General features: G+C 36.3%; 1 protein-coding gene across 12 annotated transcripts in view; it reads right to left on the bottom strand.

The window, feature by feature from the left end:
- Positions 1-17,221, bottom strand: part of COX7B2 (cytochrome c oxidase subunit 7B2) — a 165,828-nt gene that overhangs the window by 47,115 nt on the left and 101,492 nt on the right. The window contains exons 1-2 of one of the 12 annotated variants that reach the window (XM_017872668.1): positions 3,153-3,211; positions 650-782 (exon numbers count right to left, since the gene is read on the bottom strand). The exons of 9 other annotated variants lie outside the window; for them this stretch is intronic. The gene's annotated coding sequence lies outside the window, so the exon portion shown is untranslated. Of the gene's footprint in view, positions 1-649; positions 783-3,152; positions 3,212-7,737; positions 7,822-17,221 lie in introns of those variants that run through there. 2 more of the 12 variants (XM_017872669.1, XR_001885740.1) reach the window with 2 other exon arrangements.

Raw genomic sequence — 17,221 nt, 5'->3', positions numbered from 1 at the left:
CCTGTAATCCCAGCTACTCGGGAGGCTGAGGCAGGAGAATCACTTGAACCCAGGAGGCGAAAGTTGCAATAAGCCGAGATTGCGCCATTGCACTCCAGCCTGGGCAACAAGAGCAAGACTCTGTCTCAAAAAAAAAAAAAAAAAAAAAAAAAAAAAATGGGACACCTCTTTCATACCTCATTTGGTAGACTTACACTTTATCTGTCTCATTTATTACTGTATTTCTTACTTTTACCAGAATGATTGGCACACTGTAGGTGCTCAATGTTGACTGAATAACATTAGAAAGAAAAAATAAAATAGGAACTGATAAAGTATTGAGGAACATATTAACTGTGGCTTTGGGGATACTGAAGAGACTATATTGAAGAGATAAGATTTGAGATGCAAGGGCTAAGGAGACAGTGTCCAGCAGAGCCTTGATACACAAAGACCTAGGCACCTGCTCAGCTAGACCTTATGGGCTGCCTAGGAAGCCTGGAGATGAATTCTGTAATGGCTCACATCTTGCCTTGGCTCTGCTTACTCTGTGTGTTCTGCCTTTTTCCTTTCCTGGGGTTTCAGTCAACCCAAGTTTTAGAGGCTTTTACTTATCTAATTGCTGACCACCTATGTCATCCTACCATATGAATTATGTCTTCTCACTTACTCAATTTATCTTGGATAGCTTGCAGTCTTAATGTGTATGGCTTCTGATCCCAACTCCTTCCTCTATAGCTTTCCTGCATGTAGTTTAGGACTTCAGGGACCAAGGCTTTCACAAACTCAGCTGGGCACACAGACTTGTTTACAGATTGAGAAAATAGCATAAGCAAAAACCAGCGAAAAATAGTAAAGGAAAACGTAGCAGAATATCATGTAAAACAAAGTATGAGATAAGAATGAAGCCCCATACTCCATGGTATATCATATTTAATATGATTGGTCATTTATATTCAGTCCCATTATATTTAAATCAAAGATAAATAGAATCAAACAATGCTAGATATTGCATAACACCTTAAAATCTGAACTGAAAAAACAATGTTATTTCTTTGACAGACAATAAAAAATCATACATAACTAAGATATACAAGGAAAAGCTTTTTTGTGAGTTTTGATGACAATAATGTGTTCTTGAAAAGCCTTATCTTGTTAAACACATTATATTTTTTAATAGTTAGGGGTCATTTCTCAGTTAAAAAATTAATTTCAAGTAAAATGGCTATTTGTAAGGAGTCAGAAATTTAAAATAAGGAGTTATAAATGTAAAAAGAATTCCTAGCCAACATGCTTTGACCCAAATGGTAACGTTTAGAATCCTTGGCTTCACCACAATTAGTAAAATATTTTTATTTATATACATATTTACAGATATACATCTCTACATATAGAAATCAATTTATATATGTGTGTATATAACTCATTTTTTAAAGTCACAAAATGAGGATAATGATCAAAGCAAAGCTAATAGTAAACTCACATTGTTTCAGATTAATGAAATGCTATAGGAAAACAAACAAACAGAGAAGTGCTTGGAAAACATGATTTCATCTATCTTTTGATGGAAACCATAAGCCTATATTGATCTCAGTCAGCAAATGAGATGATTCATAGAACAAAATTATTTTCTAACAAGCACCATGCTGACTCAGCCTGTTTCCTAAAATATCTGCTTGTTCCATTTTCTGCTTTGGGACCTAAGTCAATTCTGGTGTATTTAAACTTAGTATTTTGATTCTGAACTTCACAAACATGGGCAAGTTTTTTTACAGAAGAACAAAATTAAGTTGAGGTATAGTTACAAAAACTTTACAGAACTACATTTCACAGTCTATGAATCCAATGAACATTCAAAAATTAAGAAATTGATTAGCTAGTGTATAGATTATCAAGGCTATTTTACTTGTTTTCTCCAGTTGCTTCTCTTTTGACTATTTAATTGTCTGCCTGAATTGCTATCAGATAAGACTCAAGTATAGGAAAGTTCAAAACAAACAAGTAAAACAAGCCTATGGAATCATAGAACGTAGAAAACAAATATTATGCTTCTCCAACTTGTTACATTAGTTCTGGTCAAAACAACCATCACAAAATAATCTCAAAAAACTGTTTTTTTAAATCTTGTCTAGGAATATTAACACTGTTTATTTAATAAAATATCTTTTGAGTTATCTGTTAATTTCATTGATCTACCACTCACGATTACCGTGGAAATCCAAGAATTTCTAGTGGGCATATTACTGTTCACGATATTAACAATGTCCTGGACCACTGGAGTGAACCACATAAAATAAAATAGAGATATACATTCAACTGTCCCAAGTGGGAGAATAAAAAGCAAACTGCTATCCATATGAATCACTCAAACTTAATTCCTAAGTCTTTCAAATTTTAAACATTAAGCAGAACAAAGGAAGACCAGTCATTTTTTCAGTTTTATTTATTTATTTTCCTCTGTAAATCCTGAACTGGTTTCTGTAAACTCATCAAAGGTATACTCTTTGGGGAATTACTTTTATAGATTCAATTAAAGTGCTTCCTACTAGCGTTTTGAAAGTTCAGGTTTAGCAAATATTTCCAATGTAGGTGACACTTCCTAGGATTTTAAAAACATAATAAAAGTGAGACTCTGGAATCGTGACTTAGTAACTGAAGGAAAGAATTTTTTTCTGTCAAAAAATTGTGTAGGTTGGTTAAAAAAAACAGCAAAAACTTGGTTTTAGACATTGACACATCTTGAAATCGAATATACTCTATGTGAAAACGTACTATTCTATAATCTTTATATTTGCCATCTAAGCACATCTTTACACCATGATGTCTGTCTGCTTAGACTCAAGAAACAGAAAAATCTGAAGCAGGAACAGAATGAGGAATTTATCTGACTTAGGTGTATTCCTTGTAAGTCTGTTAACTTATTCCACAAATATTTATTAAATTCTAACCTAAGGCTGGGCTCCATACATGATTAACAGTTTGCATGGTAAATTTATTTAGTTTTATTTTATTTGAGAAGAGGCAGATAAATAGTTCCTCAAGAGTCAGACTCCTCTATCTTTTATTTACTCATACATACATCAGTGCCTCATTCTGAATTATATGTTTTTGAGCAATAAGTTTGGTCATTTCATTTTCAAAACTCAAATATATTTACACAGGTAATTTATTACTTATTATTGCTGGGCTTATCTTGTTGTTGCTCCTTTTCCATTGTCACTGCCACTATCCCAATTTAGGACTCTTTCACCTAAGACAAAGACAATTACAGTCATCGCAAACTGTATTTTTTACTTTTAGCATTTCATCTTCCAATTAATTCTAATTATTTTTAGCCTGTATCTGTTCTGGGTCCCTATATCCTTTACTATTCCTGCAGCAAATCTGGTCAAAGAAGGCAATATATGAACAGTCTCAGTGGGATCTGATGAGGTAAAACATTACTGGATAAACCCTAGTCACATGGCTGACCATCACTTTGGAACTATTAACCTCCTTCTTTTGATAATACCTAATACTTGCTGCTTAAGAATCAAACCCTAGGTTTATTCTCACTTTTCTGAGAGTGAAATTCCAGTGAGAGTGAAATTTCACTGTGAAGTTCGGTCCATTTCATGAGAGAAGTTTGTTTTAGCCTCAGCTAATGCCTGACATCCTAATATTATGTAACAGTAACCCATATTTCTAAGTAGAAATAACATGAGGAAATAAACATGACATTTTATAATTCTAAACGAATATTATTTTGAACAAAAGTGATTGGTTTTAAGTTTATAGGTGAATCTTAACTCACCTTGGTATTTTTACTTGTCTCTTTGTCTCTTTAACTTCACACACTGGACAAACTGGTAAATAACATTGAGAGCTTCTTCTGGGCTGTTTGTAGTTAGCTGGCTAGAACTAAATGCTCCCATCCTTCTAAACTCAAAAGTGACCAGGAACCTCCAAAATTCTAAAGTGTTGGGCAGCTGTTTTTCTAACACTCAACTAAATGGCTGGCACCTAAATCCAAATTGTCCATTTCCTTTCGTGCAACAAAGTCTACACTCTTAACACTAGCCCAGTGTAAAAAGAACAACAGGTGCTGAAGTCCTTCTCCTGGAACCCATCCCCATGCAGCATACAGCAGCACTCAAATCCGAGCCGTCCTTTCTGCAGGACACTGAAAAAAACAGGAGATCCCTGTATGTGTTGATTCTCTTGTCTGTGAGTTCCAGTTTGCACCCAGTGATGCTTACTGGTGTTCACCCAAGTGTGTACTATACACTAAAAGAAAGATGGCTTCTTTTTGATTTTTGATTCTGGGGTTTATACCAGTAAAATGAGATAACATAGGTCAAATCAGTGCAGACTCAAAGAGGATCTTAAATCCTCTAAATATTTCAGTTATCACAAACATCCTACAAAACATGCCTGATTAACCCCAGAAGTAGGTGTCAACATCTGTGGTAAGAATCCCTACTGTGCCCTTGACAGATCAGGGATCATTTATGATGGCAAAACCTACTGGATTGCCTAAGACCTTCACCTTCAGATACTTTAGCAATTCTATACTGACTAGGAGGAGATGTTATTGAAAGTACTTCTATATATATTGGGCAATGGGATGCCCAGATATCTGGCTAAATTTTACTTCTGGGTTTGTTTATGATGGTATTTCTGAAAGGGATTGTCACTAGAATGGGTGGATTGAGTAAAGCAGGTTGTCCTCCCCAATGAGGGTGACCATCAACCAACCCGCCCACTGAGGCCTCAAACAGAACAAAAAGGTAAAATAAGTTTGAATTCTCTCTCTCTCTCCCTGACACTTAGACTGAGACATCAGTCTTCTCCTGCCCTTGGACTGAGACTTGCACTATCAGTACTCCTAGTTCTTAGACATTCAGAATCAGCCTGGAATTCATACCATAAGCTTTCCTAGGTCTCCAGCTTGCAGACAGCAGATTGTGGGACTTCTCAGCCTCCAAAATCATGTGAGACAATTCCTTATAACACAACCATCCTAATTCTTCTGATTCTCTGGAGAACTCTAGGACAGATTTTGATACCTAGAGTGATTGTAGAGGAACAGAATTTTAAGGATAAGTTTTCTAAATTGATTCTGGGGTTTCTGAAATTGTCTCTTTAATTTGATTAGATTGAAGATGCAAATGACTCTATTTCCAGTAACAGAGCACACTGACAGTTCATAGTATAATCTGGTAACAGAGATACACAAAACATCTGCATTGGATACACCTAATCAACCACAAATCAACCAACAGTTCCAACCATAAGCAAGGTAAGTGTAAGAGTCGAAGAACAAGGAAAGAAACACAAAAAGCAGCTTGGCAAAGACAGGTTTTCTTTAGTTAAAACCTGAGAGGCGCTCCTGGCCAACTGTGGTCAGGAGCACTTTCTCTTATAGATTAAGAGTATATATTTGTTTTAGGGTGAAGGGGCTTATCAGAAGTTTGGAATGTTCCTGTTTGCAAGAGAAGTTTTATGGTGGGGTTGGAATGTCCCTGGGCGGAGGGGAGTTTATCTTGGGGCACGAAGCTTTCCAGCCAGAGGGGGTTATCTGGAGGCTGGCATCTTCCCTGCTGGAGGGGGGTTATTTCGGGGCTAGCATGTCTCTGCTTGGGGAGGAGTTTGCAATGTTTCTGGTTGAAGATGTTAATTACGGTTTATGGTCATGCTGACCTTAGTCATTAGGCTGATGCCATTTGGATTTAGGTGGTTTTTTTATTAAGGTGAACTTTAGAATGAGAGGCTTGTCCAAGATGGAGATGCTCCTGCTCTGTCACAAGGAACTGGATGACTTCTGGAAAACTAACAAATATAGTAAGTTTGGCTGATTGCTCCTAATGTCGCCAAAGTGGTGGAAGAAAAGGATGAGCTCAGGGATTCAGATGTGCAGCTCAAACATCATATAAATAACCAGAAGGTATCTATGCATACACTGAAGAAGACCCTTAGCTCTTCAGCCCTATAGCCACAGGGCTGAGAAAGCTGGAGATCAAACACAGAATTTCATCCTGTGACTGGCTGATTACAATGCAAGTTGAACTCCCAGCCTCACAGGCCAGGTGCTGCTGAAGTGAGGGTATTGATTGGAAAATAATGGGATCCTATAAACTGGGATTGGGATGTGTGGGAAGACCCTGATGAAGCTAGTTACACTGACCCCCTACATTCTGATTAGTTTTCTTCTCTAGTGAAATTGGTCTCCACACCCTTTGGCTGTGGCATCCACATTCATAGTGATATTGGCTTTTTCATCTCCTAAGGAAACTATAATGCCCTCCCCTGAAGCAGCTGCCATGAAAGACAATAGGAATTCTCTTCAGTATCCATCTCCCAGTCCCTCTTTGTTTCTAGATCTATGACTAGGCTTAAGTATCAGCAGGCCTCCAAAGGTGAGGTATAAAGTATAACACATAAAGTATATTACACTCCAAGAGAACTACTTCAGTTTTCTAATTTATACACAGAGAAAATGGGAAAATGTGTTTAAATGGGTGCTAAAGCTGTGGCTGTGGGGATAGTGGTGGAAGAAACAAGTTGGATTAGGTTGAATATATTGACATGGACTAACGAAACAGAGATTCTGCATTTAATATTGCAGTTCACGGAGTTAGGAAGGACTATAACTGTCTGGTTGGTTGGCTGAAACATGGACCAAAAGGTGGTACACAGTGAGTAAATTAGATATTCTGGAAATGCTTTGGTTTAATATATAGGAAGATATTCAAAGGCTTAGGGAGACAGAACTGTTAGAGCCCATCTGTCACCCATACTGGGAGAGCCCAAGAGACGTGACTTTCACCAATACTATCAGAAATAAATTTTTGAGGGGAGCCCCAGCATCCTTGAAGAGCTCTGTAATTGCTCTTTTCTTGACTAGACCTTATAGTGGGAACTATAGAAACTGAACCAGGAACCTAAATGTAAAGGAAATAATTAGCTCCTAGGGTGGCAGGGTCCAAGTGGTAGCAATCAACTACCAAAGAAAAGGTGGGCATGATAACCATGATGGAGAGCAGAGTCAAAGCAGCAATAATAATAATCTGACTCACACAGACTTATGGTGTTGGCTAAATGACTACGGTGCTCCTAGAAGTAATAAACATAGATTAGAAAATAGTAGGAAGCCTACTAAATTCTTACGTGATCTGCAGAAGCAGAAAAGTTCAAGGTCAGGTGAACAAAACTTTAACTGGAAGCATAAAAACAGAAAGTAATACCCCTCAGTGAATTCCCAGATTTAAGCCAATTTATAGCCTCAGAACCCCTAGAATAAAGTAGAGTCAGATAAACTACCAAAAATTTTGTTCATCTTTCTCCAGTCTTTCCCGAAAGGATCTATAGCCTTTTACCAGAATAACTGTACACTGGGGAAAAGGTAAAAATAAGACCTTTTGGGAACTACTGGACCCTGGCTCTGAACTGACACAAATTCTAGGAAACCCAAACATCACAGTATTCCACCAGTCAAAGAAGGGATATAATTACGAAGGCCATGTGATTAATGAAGTTTTACTTAGGTCTGTCCCACTGTGGGCTCAGTAAGTCCTTAACCCATCCTATACTTATTTCTCAAGTTCTGGAATGCACAATTGGAATAGATATGCTCAGCAGCTGGCAAAATTCCTGTATCAGTTTGCTGACTATACAGTGAATGCTATTATAGTGGGAGAAGCCAAGTGGAAGCCACTAGAATTCCCTGTGACCAGAAAAATAGTAAATCAAAGCAAGACCACTTTCCTGGAAGGGCTGCAGAGATTAGTGCCACCTTCAAGGACTTGAAGGATACAGGTGCAATGATTCTCACCACATCTCCATTCAACTTGGCTGTATGGCCTGTAAAGAAGAGAGATGGATCTTGAAGAATGACTGTGGATTATCATAAGCTTAATAAGGTGATGACTCTAATTGCAGCTGCTGTGCCAGATGAGGTTTGCATTGCTTGGGCAAATAACACACCCTCTGGTAACTGGTATGAAGCTATTGATCTGATAAATGCATTTTTCTCAATATCCTGCATTTTTCTCAATATCCATTAGTATAGACAGCAGCAGGGTCTGTTTTCAGCTGGCAAGGTAACAATTTAACTTCACTGTTCTGCCACAGGATTATATAAACTTGCCAGCCCCAGGTCTTAACTTAATTCAAAGGGATCCTGATCACACATCCCCTTCACAAGCTTTCACACTTGTCTATTACATTGATGACATTATGTTAATTGGAACTAGTGAGCAAGAAATAGCAACTACTCTATCATTAGTAAAAGATTTACGTATCACATATTGAGAAAGAAATACAAAAAAATTCACAGGGCTTCTATCTCAGTGAAATTTCTAGGAGTCTAGTGGTGTGGGGCATGTTGAAATATCTCTTCAAAGGTAAAGGAAAAGTCATTGCAACTGGCCCCTCCTAGAACCAATAAAGAGGCACAATGCATGTTGGGCCTCTTTGGATTTGGGAGGTAGTATTTTCTTCATCTGGAGATATTGCTCCATCTCATTTACCTAGTGACCCAAAAAGCTTGTGGCGTTGAGTGGGGCCATCAAAGGAAGGCTCTACAACAGGTTCAGGTGGCCATGCAAGCTGCTATTTCACTTGGGCCATATGACCCAGCATACCCTGTGGTACTTAAAAGTGTCACTCACAGACAGAAATGTCATTTGGAGTCTTTGGCACCCCCATATGGGTGAATTATAGTGCAGACCTTTCATACTTTGGAATAAAGTCCTGTCATGATCTGCAGAGAGCTACTCTCCTTTTGAGAAATAGCTCTTGGCCTGCTACCGGGCTTTAGTAGAGTCTGAATGTTTAACCATGGGTCACCAAGTTCCTATGCAACCTGAGTTGCCCTTCATAAACTGGGTGTTGTCTGAATACCAAGCCATAAAGTTGGCATGTATAGCAATACTCTATCATCAAACAGAATTGACATATACATGATGGGTCCTGAGTAGGCTCTGAAGGCATAAATAAGTTACATAAAGTAGTAGCCAAATGCCCATTGTCCCCACTCCCACTACAGTGCCTTTCCTCTCTGAGCCTACACCAATGGCCTCATGATGGAGGAAATTACATTGTCAGATAACTTGCACTTACGAGTTCTTTCAGCTCTAAGAGGCCCCCAATTAAGTGCCTTCTACTCTTGATATATCTGGCTCTCCATTTTTTAACACAGAAATATTAGGGACTTTGCTACAAAGATAAAGAAAGTCATACCTTCAGAAGTTCTGGTTAGCTGTATTCTGAAGGTTTTCTCTTTCTTGTGTGTGGCTATTGTGAATGAGATTGCATTCTTCATTTGGCTGTCAGCTTGGACATTACTGGCGTATACAAATGCTACTGACTTTTGTACATCGGTTTTTTATCCTAAAACTTTGCTAAAGTTGTTTATCCGATCTAGGAGGTTTTGGGCAGAAATGATGAGGTTTTCTAATTATAAAATCATATCATCTGTGAAGAGCGATAGTTTGACTTTCTCTCTTCCTATCTGGATGCCTTTTATCTCTTTCTCTCCTCTTATTTCTCTGGCTGTGACTTCCAAAACTGTATTGAATTCACGCGGCGAGGGTGGGCATCCTTGTCTTATTCCAGTTCTCAACAGGTATGATTCCAGCTTTTACCTGTATGATGCTGGCTGTGAGTTTGTCATAGATAGCTCTTACTATTTTGAGGTAAGTTGCTTCAGTAACTAGTTTGTTGACAGTTTTTAATATAAAGGAATGTTGTACTTTATCAAAAGCCTCTTCTGTGTCTTGAGATAATTAGATGGTTTTTGGTTTTAGTTCTGTTTATGCAGTTGAACTAACCTTGCATCACAGGAATAAAGCCTACTTGATTGTGGTGGATTAACTTTTTGATGTGCTGCTGGATTAAATTTGCCAGTATTTTGTTGAGGATCTTTTTGTTTATTTTCATCAGAAAAAAACTGTCCTGAAGTTTTTTTTTCATTGTGTTTCTGGCCAGGCTTTGGTATCAAAATAATGCTTCATAAAATAAGTTAGGGAGGAGTCCCTCATCCTCAATTTTTGGAATAATTTCAGGAGGATTTGTAGCAGCTCTTTATACATCTGGTAGAATTTGGCTGTGAACTTGTCAGGTTCAGGACTTTTTTGGCTGGTAAGTTTTTTATTATTAAATTTCAGAACTCATTATTAGTCTCTTCAGAGTTTAGGAATATAGCTAACCAGGGAGGTGAAAAATATCTACAATGAAAATTACAAAACACTGTGGAAAATAAAACAGGGATAACACAAACAAATGGTGTTTACATGCTCATAAATAGAAAGAATCAATATCATTAAAATGACCATACTGCTCAAAGCAATTTACAGATTCAATGCTATTCATATCAAACTGCCAATGACATTGTTCACAGAATTAGAGAAAAACTATTCTAAAATTCATATGGAACCAAAAATGAGTCAGAACAGCCAAAGATATTCTGCGCAAAAGAACAAAGCTGGAGGCATCACACTACCAAACTTTACACTATACACACTACCAAACTTTATACTACAAGGCTACAGTCACCAAAACAGCATGGAACTGGCACAAAAACAGACACATAGACCACTGGCAAAGATTAGAGAACCACAAAAGAAAAAGAACACACCGTCTGATCTTCAACAAATCATCAATAAAAAACAATGGAGAAAGGGCACCCTATTCGATACATGGTGCTGGGATTACTGGCTAGCCATATGCAGAAGATTGAAATTAGACTTCTTGTTTACATCATACACAAAAATCAATTCAAGATGAATTAAAAACTTAAAAGTAAAACCTAAAACTATAAAATACCTTCAAGAAAACCTGAGAAATATCACTCTGAACATAGGACCTGGCAAAGATTTCATGATGAAGACTTAAAAGAGGAATTGCAACAAAAATTAAAATGGACAAGTGGGACTTAAAGAGTTTGTGCACAGCAAAAGAAACTATCAACAGAGTAAACAGACAACTCATAGAATGGGCAAAAACATTTGCAAACTATGCACTCCACAAAGGTCTAAGCCCAGAATCTGTAAGGGACTTAAACAACTCAAGAAGCGCAAAATAACTCCATTTTAAAAATGGGCAAAAGGCATGAAGAGAAACTTCTCAAAAGAAGACACACATGCAGACAACACGCATATGAAAAATTCTCAACATCACTAATCATCAAATAAATAAAATCAAAACTCCAATGAGATACCATCTCACACTAGTCAGAATGACTATTATTAAAAAGTCAAAAATAACAGACTCTGGCAAACCCAGGGAGAAAATGAAATGTTTATATATTCCTGGTGGGAATGTAAATTAGTTCAGCCACTGTGGAAAGCAGTTTCAAGATTTCTCAAAGAACTCAGACCTACCATTTAACCCAGTAATCCTAATACTGGATATATATTAAAAGGAATATGAATTATTCTGCCATAAAGGCATATGCACACATATGTTTATCACAGTCCTATTTACAATAGCAAAGACATGGAATCAACATAGATGCCCAACGACAGTGGACTACATGAAGAAAATGTGGTACATATACACAAATACATTGCAGCTAAGAAAAAGAACAAAATCATGTCCTTTGCAACAACACAGATGTAGCTAAAGGCCATTATCCTAAGCAATTAAAACAGGAACAGGAAAACAAATATCACATGTTCCCACTTATAAAGTGAGAACACTCATGGACACAAAGAAGGGAATGGCAGACACCCAGACCTACTTGAGGGGAGAGAGTGAGAGTAGGGTAAGGACTGAAACAGTACCTATAGGTTGTTATGCCCACTACCTGGGTGACAAAATAATTTGTAAACTAGATCCCAGCAACATACAATTTACCCATGTAACGAACTTGCACATGTACTCCTGAACCGAAAATAAAAGTTGGAAGGGGAAAAAAATGAAGAGATAGAAACATGAGCAAAAGAAATATTCCAATACTTTATCACTTCTTTTAATATTTGTCCTAATCATTTCATTTTCTTACATTATTACATTTCTTTGAATCTCTAAATCTCCAAGAAAATATTGAATTAAAATGGTAATAGTGGGGGAAAAAGAAGTTCTGAACGTATCCCTTATTTGTATAGATCTTCAGATCTTAGAACAGATAAACTCATTCTCAGGAAAGTGAGTCCTAGACCCAATAGCGTCTAGACAGAGTAGACTATATGTCAATAGAGTAGAGCACAACCCTTCCCTTGGTAAATGATAACCAGCTTAGAAGGCAATGAGATTTCAGTTTGAGGTGAAATCTCTGCAATGAGATTTCAGTTTGAGGTGATTTCCATTCATGTGATCGAAATAATTCAAAAAGTATTGTCACTCTAAGGGACCAGTGCTTAAGCAAGAAGCAAAACAGAGACTTTACTTCCTACCTAAGACCTGGCCCTTTTGGGTAGGTAGAAGCACAAAAGATTGTGAGATCTATATTGTGGTTCTGCCTGCATGTTTCATTGGAAAGGCTAATCGTTTAACGGAAATATACAGAACTAAATGAGGGAATCATGTTAAACATACTGGAAGGTCTCTTTTGATATGGCAAGAACTTGCTTATTTAGCTAGTTTCTATGACTTCCTTCATGAAATGTCCAATGAATGTTGATTTTATAGAAATGCTAATGTTGGAGATACGTTGATCATAGAGAATTTTCCAGTTAGTTTTCTAAAATGTGCTGCTTTTGGGACACATGGCTCTAATTACAAGTCAGATAATCACCTTCCAGAAACATTACTCTCAATTCATATAAGTTATTCAAGCAACAAAGAGTCAATGACAGTACTGCAATATACTTGAGGGGTACCTAGTTTAAATCAGTTCTCCAAAGGCTGGTCACAAGAATTTCTAACTACAGCAGAAGCTTAAAAACTCAGCTGTCACATTTGCAAAGTGTCTCATGCATGGGTTATTTTATAAGAGAAGTTGTGCAAAAGGAAATTAGAGGAATGTGGAACTTGCTTAAATTATCCCCACAACTATCTGTAATGAAGTTACTGGAACTTTAGGGATTGATGAGGTGAAAAACACAGTGCTATAAAACTGTGAAGAGACTGTACTAAAGGCAGACTCCAGTAATGCTTAAAAATAGGCTTCCTGAGCGAATAGGTACCTGAAGAAGTCCTACGTTCCACTCCCATATACACAGTAAGAATTACCATTAGGTGATCCTGAATGACTATAAGGAAGTAGATTCCATAAACATCCTTAGAAACCAGTATCTGTGACAAATATTTTTATATCTCATTATGTTCTGTCTCAGAGAAGTTAACTTTTTCCATTTTCCTCTTAAAATCAGGGAACTGCCCAGGAGTTGTATAAAGGTTATTTTCAGTTTTGTGATTCTATGGGTTATAGCATTTAACAATCTTTGGCAAAGTCCCTGAAATCAGATCTCAGTAGTTTGTAGCTTTGCGGGTAGTTTCTTCATTCTTTAATCCTTACACTCCCAGAAAAAGGTACAATGTAAGCCAGAAAAGCATGGGAAAAAAGGTTATGTTGCCCTCTAGAGACAGGGTTGCCAGATAAAATATTTGGGATATAATTGTACTAAAAAATTATTTGTTGTATATTCAAAATTTTGAGTTCAGTTAGTGCTCCCTGTTCAGTTAATATGATCCAGTTGGCATGCTTCCCACTTCATCAAATATTTCATTTCATTAGTCATACTTTCTAAAGACTACAAGAATGTCTTAAGGTAATGTTCCTTTAAGAGTCTCAAACTATATAATTATATGCTTATACTTTCTCCCAATTTCCCTCCAAAGTATTTAGTGTATATTTACAAATAGAGTACATCTTCCTTCTCAGATCACGTGGACATTTTCTCTTCATGTTTCCAGTGCTTTCATATCAAAATTGTTATTGCTCATTGGCTTAAATTAAGCCTGGTTTTCTTTTTTTTTTTTTTTTTTTTACATTCCATGAGATAAAGTTGTCCAGAAAGAAAGAGAAGTATTTAATACAGCTTATCCTTCCCCAACCTCATATTTTAAAAATCAAAATGAAGCTTTCTAGAGCTATCTTCTCTACTAAATCTTCTCTTTGTGCTACTTTTGAGGTCTCTTAGGAAAATATCACTTGCTATATAAAGTATGCTACATGTTAACAATATACCACAAAACTACTTATGTGTGTGTGAGACTATGTTATAGATGGGAGAGTTCTCTTACATCCATTACCTTATTTTATCTGTGTTACAACCCTGCAAGGAAAATATATCAGTAATTCTCATTCCCTTTTCACAGATGGTAATGACAAAGGTAAGACTACTGAAATGCAAATTTATATAGATAACAAACAGTAAATATGGGTTGAACTCAGGTTTTTTAAAAAATTTAAATCTAACGTTTTAATGATGCAATTTGCATTTCCCTCTCCTTTTGCCCTGTTTGGTTCTTCATTCATCTTCACACAATGCCTCTTTTTATTTTCATCCACTTTGTGGATTTTCATAGATCAATGTAATTTTTGATATAGTGTTACTTCCTCCTGCTTCTATTAGATGTAGCTTTAAATATATATAAAATAAAATAAAAGGAATATCCATAGACATCTCTATGTAACCTCTATATATTTAAAGAGATGGGGAAGATAACAAACCGTTTACTAGAAAATATCTTGAATATCTTTAAAAATTAGCCTTAAAATCATCTGGGATTCAGGATTTTTTCTTCTTCCTTTATCCCCCTAATTCTTGGCACAGAATGTAAGCTTACTTAATATGGACATACACAATTTCAGAGGCATTATTTGTGCCCTTGTAATTGCCTCATAGGAAATGCACGTTTAAAATTCAGTCTTTTGTTATTGCGTATTCATCTTCTCTTTGTTGTTATTGTATGTTACATGGATTCACATTGCCTTTTAATGCACTGACCCTAAATATGCCCTTGCAATCTTCCTTTTATTCATGTTGATGGTAACAGATGTCTATATTTTCGTGTCTTATTTTAATGTTTCATATTACATAACCAACAAAGTAAAATGAAAACAGGCATAACTTAAGGCATCAAAAAGGAAGAGAAAAAAAAAATACTAATGACAGACGTTACATTTGATAAAAAAAAAAAAAAAGTAAAAAAAAACCTTTCCATGTCTTCATGTAATATTCATGAGATTTTTTTATTTTTATTTTAAATAGATTTTGTTCTGTATACTTAAGGGATATAATATGATATTATGAGGTTAAAAAGGTAACTATAGTGAAGCAAATTAACATATCCACCATCTCATATAGTCACTTACTTTTTTTTTTGTTTTTGAGGCAAGAACAGCTACACATTTAGCATGAATCCTGTATACAATACAATTTTACTGCCTATAGTCATTATGCTGCACGTTAGATCTCTAGACTTATTCATCATACGTATCTACCACTTTGTATCTTCTAAATTACATCTCCCAGTTCCCACATTCACTTCCACCTCTGATAACCACTACTTTGTTTTTTATCTCTGTGAATTCATTTTAGAGTTCACATAAGTTAGATCATGGAATATTTGTCTTTCTACATCTTGCTTAATTCACTTGGCATAATGTCTCCAGGCCAATCCATGTTGTAACAAAGGGCAAGATCTTGCTTTTTAGGGCTAAATAATATCCCATTGTATTTACATGCTACAATTTATTTATCCATTCATCCAGCTATGGACACTCTAGATTATTTCCGTATCATGGCTGGTGTAAATAATGCTGCAGTGAACATGAGAGTGCAGATGTCTTTTTGAGGTGGTGATTTCATTCCCTTTGTATATATGGCCAGAAGACGAATTACTTGATGATACTGTAGTTCTATTTTTAATTTTTTTAGAAACCTCATACTGGTTTTTTTTTATAATGGCTCAACAGTTCCACAGTGTACAAGAGATCCCTCTTCTCTACGCCCTTGTCAATATTTGTTATCTTTTGATTTTTTTGATAATAGCCATCCTAAGAGGTGTGAGGTGGTGTCTCATAGTGGTGTCAATTTTCATTTTCCTAATGATTAATTATGTTGAGCACCTTTCATATCTGTTGGCCATTATGTCTTCTTCGGAGAACTGTCTATTCATGTTTTCTGTCCATGATGTAATTGAATTATTAGTTATTCCACTACAGAGTGATATCAGTTTTATCTAAATTTTAAACATTAACCCCTTATCAGATATATAGTTTGCAAGTATCTTTTTCAAATCCATAGGCTGTCATTTTGTTTTGCTATTTTCCTTGCTATACAGGAGTTTTTTCAGTTTGATGTAGTCTCATTCATTTTATTTTTGTTTTTTGTGGTCTGAGCTTTTGGTGCTGTCCAAAACAATCATTACCAAGGTCAATGTACAGAAGCAGTTCCCCGACATACTTTTCCAGGAGCTTTATGGTTTTGGTCTCATATTTAAGCCACTTTTATCCATTTTGGGTTGACTTTTTGTGTACGGTATAGGGGCCTATGTCATTCTTTTGCATATGGAGATCTAGTTTTCCCAGCACCATTTTTTAAAGGAATTATCCTATCTCCATTACGTTGTCTTCAAGTCCTTGTCTAAAATTAGTTGACAGTATATATTTAGGTTTATTTCTGGGGTCTCTATTCTGTTCCACTGGTCGATGTATTTGTTTTCATGCAGGTACCATGCTGTTTGATTGCTATAGATTTGTAATATGATTTTAAATCAGGAAATACAATGCTTCCAACTTTGTTTTTCTTTCTCAGAATTGCTTTGGCAATTCATGATCTTTTAAGTTTCAAATGGGTTTTAAAATTGTTTCTTTTTTTGGTAAAGAACACTATTGGAATTTTGATATGGATTTTGTTAAATTTTCGTATGACTTTCTTTTTTTATTTTACTTATTTATTTTTTTATTATTTATTTATTTATTATTATTATACTTTAAGTTCTAGGGTATATGTGCATAACATGCAGGTTTGTTACATATGTATACTTGTGCCACGTTGGTGTGCTGCACCCATCAACTCGTCAGCACCCATCAACTCGTCCTTTACAGCCGGTATAACTCCCAATGCAATCCCTCCTCCATCCCTCCTCCCCATTATAGGCCCTGGTGTGTGATGTTCCCCTTCCCATGTCCAAGTGATCTAATTGTTCATTTTCCACCTATGAGTGAGAACATGCAGTGTTTGGTTTTCTGTTCTTGCGATAGTTTGCTGAGAATGATGGTTTCCAGCTGCATCCATGTCCCTACAAAGGACACAAACTCATCCTTTTTTATGGCTGCATAGTATTCCATGGTGTATATGTGCCACAT

The sequence above is a fragment of the Rhinopithecus bieti genome, unplaced genomic scaffold (assembly GCF_001698545.2).
Source record: "Rhinopithecus bieti isolate Rb0 unplaced genomic scaffold, ASM169854v2 scaffold_7167, whole genome shotgun sequence".
NCBI classification, from domain to species: domain Eukaryota; kingdom Metazoa; phylum Chordata; class Mammalia; order Primates; family Cercopithecidae; genus Rhinopithecus; species Rhinopithecus bieti.
The sequence above is the reverse complement of the archived record's forward strand: the minus strand, read 5'-3'. Positions and strand labels throughout refer to the sequence as shown.